Source organism: Jatropha curcas, chromosome 10 (genome assembly GCF_041381405.1).
Source record: "Jatropha curcas cultivar XTBG-Jc1 chromosome 10, XTBG_Jcur_1.0, whole genome shotgun sequence".
Taxonomy (NCBI): domain Eukaryota; kingdom Viridiplantae; phylum Streptophyta; class Magnoliopsida; order Malpighiales; family Euphorbiaceae; genus Jatropha; species Jatropha curcas.
This window is the reverse complement of record NC_143160.1, coordinates 22,242,121-22,250,878: the sequence shown is the minus strand read 5'-3', so window position 1 is coordinate 22,250,878 and position 8,758 is coordinate 22,242,121. Positions and strand designations below refer to the sequence as shown.

The window sequence follows — 8,758 nt, the reverse complement described above, 5'->3', positions numbered from 1 at the left end:
CTGAATTTGAATTAGGGAAGAACTTAGCTTTACTATAGATTGTTGGCTGAAGCTATATGAGCACATTATGAGTTATGGGTTTTGTTGTTTCGGAAGTTTTTATTGGGTTTTGCAATACTTGCTGTAGGGGAAGTGTATATAGTTTTGAAAAAGGTTAAATTGAAATTAAACTTAATTACTTTTCTTGCTTGTTGATAATTGGAATTTTGTTTAATTGGAGTTGGAATTGATAACTGAGTGGAGTTCGATTGCTGAATATTATGAGTTGGGTTTAATTCTAGGATTTTATTGACTACATTCAGTGTTCAATGCGATTTGGGATCAGTTTATTGGGTTTAAAATTAGTATTCTGAATATGAGCTCTTAAAACTTAGAATCTGTTGTCATTGTTTGAACTAAGTTTGCTTGCCTGTTTTGCTATGTTGTTTTAATGCCATGTTCAGTATTGAGAGTAATAGGTACAACATCAAACCCAATTGATTGAATTGCAGAAGTTGGTGGGATTGGAAATTTGCCATGTTCAGTATTGGAAATTTGATTGATAGTTGAGCAGAATTGTTTATTAAGTTGAACTGATTTTGCTCTGTTGGCTCTTTGCTTGGTTAACATCTTTGAGGTGATAGTAAGCTGCATAACATTTGCAGACTAACAACCATTTGGTTTGCATTTTGTTCTTTTGTTTTTCTTTTGGTTGTGTTTTTGTGTTTTCAGTTGCATTTCAGGATAAGCAAGCGCAATATTCTTAATGGCTAGAACAAGATTTACGAAGCGAAAACAGTCTAATGTTGTTGGGTCCATTAGCGAGAAAGAAAGTTATGCAGTCCGGTGACGAGGCTGCTGCCACTGTTGCCCCTGTTGCGCCGTCAACCACAATAGCTACAACTGATGTTCCCTCCACTTCAGCAGCGAGACAATTGAACATAGAAGCTAGATTGCACAATTTGGAGCAAAGACACACAGAAATGGCAGCCATGCTGCAGATCAACGATGATACTTCGCACTGAGGTTTTGGTAGTGAATACTCCACAACAGGGCAGTTTCCTTAAACTTTACCTTTTATTTACATTTTAAGACTTGAGTCCACATTGAGGACAATGTGTGGAGTAAGTGTGAGGAGGGGAATGTGGCCATTTTTGCTGAAATTTTTAATATTATTGCTGAAATTGCTAATTTTGCTGGAATTTGTGCTTCAATTATGGATATATGTGTTGCCATGTGTTGTTATTGGTACTTGCTTATGTTTATGCTGCTGCCATGTGCATATTTGGTATGAAACTTGACCATTTTTGACTGTTTTGTAAAAATGCTCCTAGAGTTTTTGCTTACCACTTATCCCATGAATATTTTGAGTAAAATTTTTTATTTTTGAGCTGAATTTGGGATTTCTTTGGGACTTAATTGTGTCTTTAAACATGATTTAGAACTCATAGGATATCTAGAGAGGAGAACTTTGCTTTTGAAACTTGGTCTGACTGTTGTGAGAACCCTAGACGATAAGACTTAGCGAGCGAAAACCATAACTTGAAATTGACCGTCATTGCACTCGTGAATCTTGGTTTAAATTGTTTACACTTTGAACTCTCAAATCGGGTTTTCAAAACTTAGCCTCTTTTGATAAGCGTTTTTTAGAGCAATTGTCAAAGCAAAAATTTAGGATAGATTCCGAACATTAGAACTTTCTTCTAAGTTCCCTTGAGGCGAAATCCTAGATGAGTCTCGACTTTGGAAATGATCTAGGTATTCTTTGGCCGATTCACTAATCCCTTTTACGTTTTCCCACCTTGATGTTGCTGTTCTTTTTACCCCTTCTAGCCTACGAAGCATGCTAAATGCGTGCTTCCAAATTCTTTTCATAACCCCCCAATATAACCATATAACCCCCCCCAAAAAAAAAAAAAAAAAAAAGTCTTTGCCTACCACCTTTGAACAAGGAAATAGTCTTTTTAATCGTTGTTGAGCATGCATGTTTAAGTTTCAAGTTTTGGCGTGAATGCATTTTTGTTTCGTGTTTATGTTTGTGTTTTGGAATAAATAGTCATAGCGACTTATATGTAATTAATCGTTGTGATGTCGAAAAAAAAAAAGAAAAAGAAAATCAGAAAAGAAATAGAAAAAAAAAAGAAAAAAAAAAGAAAGGAAGAAAGAATAAATAAACAGCAGCCATAAAATCAAAAAAAAAAAAAAAAAAGAAAAATAGAGGAAAAGGCTGCAATGTTATGTTATGTTTTGTTTTGTGAAGTTGCATTTGTTGCCATCTAAACATTAAAGTTAATAGCGCGCATTGCTCTTTGAACCTAATGTGAAAGACTTGTTTTCTTATTACTCTCTAGCCTTACATTATCCTTTTCTTTTGTAACCATTACCCTAGCCTAACCCATATAAAAAACCTAATGATCCTTAGTTGAGACTTGTCCTACATTAGTGGAGAGGGAACCGCGAGGAGAGCTTATGGTTGTTCATTATCTTATTTTCTTGAAGCTACGAAAATGTATTTTATATGCTTTGATTATTGCTCGATAAAACATTTGTTGATTCAAGCTTCGTATGTGTGCGTGAGTGTTTTAAGAATTCTTAGTGTAACCTTTTTCGATTGAGTTCACGATGATGGAATGATTTTGACGGTTTGGTATCCAATGGCGATGTTGCATTGTTTGCGGTATTTGCATATGTTGAATCGAGTTTCGTTGTGAAGTTGTGGTCTCCTATATAGATTAGATTTTGAATTCTAAGTCATGCTTGAGGACAAGCATGGGATAAGTGAGGGGAAATTTGATAACTTGCAAATCCAATTTTCTTTTATTGTTATATTTGTGTTAATTTGGTGTCATTTTGTGCTTAAAAGAGTGGTTTAACTTGATTTATTGTTTTTATGCTAGGAAAAGTTGGATTTGATATGAATGAAGCAAAAAGGAGCACAATTGAAATGTTTTGGAGCAAGGAAGGAGCTGCTGGAATTTTGGAACAAAAATACAAGCTGTTAGGCTCTTAGCCTTGGGCAAGACTAAGCAGGAAATCAGACCAGCGAACTGATTGTGATATTTTTGGCTGGTCACGACTTCTTCAACTAATTCCAGCACGTTTTACAGCCACATGATGATATTAGACACAGTTTTTAGTGGGTATTTTTATTGTATTAGTGGACCCCACTTTCTAGGGGGTATTTAAGTCGAAATTAGGTCGTTTTGTGGATCATCTTTTGCCTCCCTTGGGTTGCGACGAATTTTACAAAATTTTTGAGAGATTTATGCCGAACTTTCAATTCTTTTGATGATGTTTTCTTCCATAGCCATGTGTGGCTAAACGTTCTGTTCAGTTAAGGCTAAACTAAGGTAGAAGTTTGATTTCGATTGTGAGATTATATTGAACTTAATTGAATTTCTTTATTCTACTGCATTTATATTCTTTCTGTGATTTATTGGGAAAATATATCCCCTAGCGAAATTCTATTGAATGATTTAACAGGGCCCGTTATGTTGTTTGGTAGAAATTTCCATAGCTATTCGGCGTAATCCAATTCGTAATTGTTTGGTTAGGTTAATGCAGTAGTAATTAATATAACTTAATTGGGTAGAACTTTTTAGATTGTATTAAGAAAGAATATAATCAGATTTAAATGGATGCTCGTAGTTTCTGTTAATCTGGGCAGGGTTCTATTAGATTTTAAAGCTGTTAACAGTTAAATCCTTCGTCGTACTTATGATTGCTAATTAATTAGGGGTTGTTATTAGATCGTATCTTAGCAACCTATTCCTACGGTAGAATTGGTTGGGTCGACGTTCTTCCTGGCTATAACTTGTCTGTAATATGAATTAAGGAATTAATCTTGAGTCAATGATCAATCGAATCAAACCTTCGAACCGCGGTATGCCTTGGCTGAATTTACTTTCAATTGTTCAGGTTCAATTTTTAATTTTATTGCATTTATTTCTTTGATTTAATTTTAATTCGTTTAGTTCGATTATTAAATTCCCCCGTTTCAATTTCTGTTTTTAATTTTATTTTCAGTTCTAGTTTATTTTCGACAAAGCTCATCCCTAGGGTTCGACCATTCTCACCATATTTACAAGTTTTATTTTGTAGGAGAGCAGGTTAATTATTTTTGGCGGATTCGACGCCCGCCAAAAGTCTTGGTTGGTGAAAGTATAATCAATGGAGGTGCCTAACTTGGACCATTGGCTACCAAAGTGGATTTAAGACACCAATCATATTGCCTATATATATGTGTAAATTACGAATGAATGAAATAGATATAGAGAGATTAGTTTTCTCTTCTATGTGTGTGAATTATACAAAAAAAAAAAAAAAAAAAGTGAGTTGTGAGTGTGGCTCCCTTGTAATATTATTCCATAATTGAGTGCTTGTATTTGAGTATTGTGATTGTTCATAATTAAGTAATTTATATTATTGCCAACATCTTCTTCTGCAAATGAGTTAAATGAGTTAATTGAAGCATTTTCCCACCAAGATGATAAAACTGGGATAACTGTTTTAGAATTGAGAAAAGATGAATTCTCTTCAAAAACTCTAATGGTGTAACTTTCATTATCAATGAACACCGAAAGAGTAGTGTTTATGGGATTTGGATATTTTGTTTGGACTCTAATCCTTCCCAAGTCTAAGTGTGCCTTTGAGATTGTTTCCTCATCTATTTTTAATAGTAATCCCATGCTATAACCAATACAGGAAAAGAACTTTTGATTCCAAGCCAAAAGTGGAAAGCCTTCACATATTAACCAAACACTTCTGTCGAAGGTGAATCTTAGATTTGGCTCCCATATACGATAGAAGGAGAACCATGCATTTTGACTGAAGTTCAGTGTTTTGGACAAATTGCTAGCTTCTGACTGCGAAGAAAATTGGATTAGAACCCTAGAACCTCCTAATAGAGAGGCTTTAGAAAGTAGCATAGCCAATTCTTTTCTGGTACAGTGAAACATGTCTAGATCTTTTAGCCATCGAATAGCACAACACTCAAACCACTTCCTATTTTCCTCGGTGGTGGAATATTTGAAATTCCACCATACTAGAAGTGCTTCATTGACTTTTCTAACTTTAAAAGGATGTTCCTTGTCAAATTTCATCTGAATCTTCTCCTTCGCTAAATGAGGAGTTGTGGTTGCTTCTAGGTAACTCCCATGATCCCTCGAACTGGATTTGAACTATTTTCTATTGGGAATAAGGTGGTTCTTTGGTTTTATTTTTTTGTCAAACTTTGCAACTGAGGCCCAGAGTTTGTAAGAGCTAGTCCACAGATTCGAAATAACCTTTGCTACATGAGCATCAACTTCTTTCTTCGGAAAACAGATCTGAATTATTGGTTCATTTTATTCCTTTTGGTGGAGATAAAAATATCCAGTACACTAGCAAAGCAAGAACATTGATTTTTAAGGCTTAATGCATTCCAATTTTTAGGGAAATTGCAAAAGTAAATGCATAAAACCTCTTCTTGTGAAGTAGGTTGGACAAGAACAACTGTTTCAGGACGTGCGCCAAGAAGGACAGTCCTAGGTTCATGTCTGACACAATCTTATGGTGCAATAAGAGGTGCACCTGATGTGCTCGAACAACCTAAGAGAGAAGGACAAGGGGTGATGGTGGTGTTAAGGTTCAACGGAAGGTGCGGTTGTTTTGGAAGGTAGGATAGGGAGATTTGGAGTGGTGGTTTCCATTGTCTTTCGCTCTATAGATTTATAGCATGACAAGGTATATTCTTGGACAATTGGACATCAAAGAGAGAATGTTATGAAATTAGTGGATGTCTTATATGGGCTAGAAGTCTATATTCTTAATTAATGCGAACTCTATCTTCCTAATTTTGTATGACTCTATTTTTCATATATATGATGTTCAAGAAAAATTATCATATAACTTATATATTATATGATGTTCAAAATAAACAAAGTGATTATTCTTTAAAAAACTTCTGTGCAAGCTACAAATAGAGTACTGATAAAAGGCATAACTTATGAATTATAAAACGTTTGATCTCTAAACAAAAATATTACAATGATAATATTTAAAACAATCGAGGTAAAATTAGAGAAAAATTTAAGAGAAAGAGCAAGATAAAAGATTTAAATATAATTTCATCATACAATTCCAACAATTAATTCTACAAAAATAACTAATTTTTGATACATCAGAAATTTTAGAAGAATTTATCCAAATTCAAAATCAAATTACTTCCTCTTATATACTACAAGTAAGAGATGTAATTCCTCTATATAACATCCAAGAACAAACTTATATATACAAAAACCTTAATGGTTTGCTAAAGTGAATTTGCTTCTCATTTTGTTAAAAAGAATTTGATTTTTTAAATCAACACTCGAGAGCTAATTATCATTCAATATATACATTCTGAAAAGGTCATTCAATAGATGGTGTGTACAAAAAGAAGGAGACTTTCTCATATAACTAGAAATTATATATGTAAGTCTCAAGTGTTATGAACAAGAACAATAGGTAGTTCACATTTGTTGTCTCAGTTCTTGGCCAAATTTGGAAGTAGCCAAGAAATCATAACTGGAAGTGTCCTTCCAAGAAAAGAAGAGCCTTAAAGCTTGTGGTTCCCCTATATAACAAAATAAGCCAGAAAAGCTAGCTATATACATGCTTGTCTCTTACCGAAACAAACAGACATTTATGACAGCTGATTAATATGTGTATGCACAAATGTATATGTCCACGATAAAATCTCAATACATCTATGTATATATTTCACTGTTAGACGAGAAATTAATTCATTTTAGTCTCGAGAGTAATACTTGATCTTGCGATCACTATAATGAATCTAGTGTATTTCAACCATTAGACCAAGTTAATTTGAATTTTATAAAACTTATTTATGATGCATTGCATTATCTCTAGGAACAATAGATAACACAAACGAAAATATAAAACATAATCACTAATGTGGTGCTAAGGATGGATAGATAGGTAAAAAGGGTGACAGTTAAAGTGACTAATTAATAATTATTGTTGGATTAAGAATTTGTTTAGTACAAACAAACAGAGAAAATGCCAACAATGGATCCAACAAATGCTTATGCATTTTAAACAATCTTCCAGTGCTAATGGTCTAATCAGAAATGTTAATTAATTAATAAATGGTGGGCCATGAACCATCAAACTTAGACATTTTGCCTTATATACAATTAACATAGCATCTTTTGTCTACTGTTCAACTGGTTTCACACCTTTGTTTAATCAGAACATTTTTATAAGCCTGGAATTGGATATATGACCATAAAAAATTATTATAAATTTATTACAATAGCAAAATACATTGTCTGAAATAAATTAGGTATAGCATACATGTCTTTCTTTTGACTTGTGAATTTATTGATTCTAGATATTAATTACCAACCAAGCCAAGAAAAATAAATAATAAATAACATTCTCTCTCTTGACATTTTTAAGTTGACATAAAAGACATATATAGCTGGATTTAATGGGTAGGTTAAGAACTAACTTCACAGAGAGGGCTTTGACTTGGATAGGCAGTATAGTGTTGTCTTCATATGTATATAATTGCTCAATATTAGATGAAAAATAAAGAGATTGAATGAAAAAATTAAGCAATTTAGTACTAAATCTAGATAAATAAAAGAATCAATTACCTGAAGGTTCATAAGCATTGTTTCAGATATTCTTTCATTGTTGATGATTGAGTGATTGAAGCTGCAAGATGACCTGATGATGGAATACATATATACATATACCTAAGTTCAAATGGGTATATTTTTTGTAGATGGATCAAATTAGGTTTATTAGACATATAGATATAACTTTGCTGAAAACCCCACATATTTTTATTTACTCAAAACAGGTAACACAATTTACAAAAATTCATTTGTGTGTAATAAACATATTTGTAGCTATATTTATATCTTATCTATTTATTTATAGTAGTAATTAGAAAAGAAAAAAAAAGAATACAAAAAGAAAAGAAAAAGAGTAATATACATATATATATATATATATATATATATAGGTATGTTGGTATTCATTACCAGATCATGCTGGCAGCTTCAACCTCTCAAACCAACATATCAAACAAGAAAATGATCGTTGGTTAGAATCAATCGATTTAATCCATAACATCAAAATGGGTTTGGATAGAATTTGCAGGTGAGGTCAGGTCAGGTCGAGTCTTTCTTGAAACTAAAAGAAAACAGAAGAAGAAGAAGAAGAAGAGATCTTATAAAGATATAAAGATTAATTGGACAAAGAAAAAGCACGAGAGCCATGCATGTCTTACGGGTAGAGGAATATAATCCTCGTGACTCTCTCTCTCTCTCTCTCTCTCTCTCCATTTATAAAAACTTTCACTCTTTCTGTAGCTTCTCTTTCTCTAGCTCTCTCTTTTGGACTACTGTGTCATAGATGGAGTATTTAATGGTGGGTTTTGGTTCGTCTGTTACAGCTATGGACAATGACATCTCGCCTCTCTCTCTCTCTCTCTCTCTCTCTCTCTCTCTCTCTATAAGTTTATATAATAAATAATTAATAATAATTAAAAATGAAATATAAAAGGGGACCATTGTTGAGTCTTTTGATACAATCAAAACTCCAACATATTCAATAATATATTGAGTTTATGTTTTAATATTAATTATCTCAAAGAAATTGTTTTTAAGGTCAACCCTACAAAGTGGTTGGGAGGAAAATCAACAGAAACTAACATGCATCGTTAATTTCTTAATCTACTTTACAAAAGCAAACATGTGCTTTTGTTCATTTGAGTCATAATATT

General features: G+C 32.9%; 1 long non-coding RNA gene across 1 annotated transcript; it reads right to left on the bottom strand.

Moving 5' to 3' along the window:
- Positions 1 to 6,165: 6,165 nt before the first annotated feature.
- Positions 6,166 to 8,421, bottom strand: LOC110011027 (uncharacterized). The gene is made up of 2 exons (XR_002286093.3): positions 8,016 to 8,421; positions 6,166 to 7,695 (listed from the first exon to the last, which is right to left on the bottom strand). It is a non-coding gene; the product is annotated as an uncharacterized LOC110011027 (long non-coding RNA).
- Between the last annotated feature and the right edge of the window lie 337 nt (positions 8,422 to 8,758).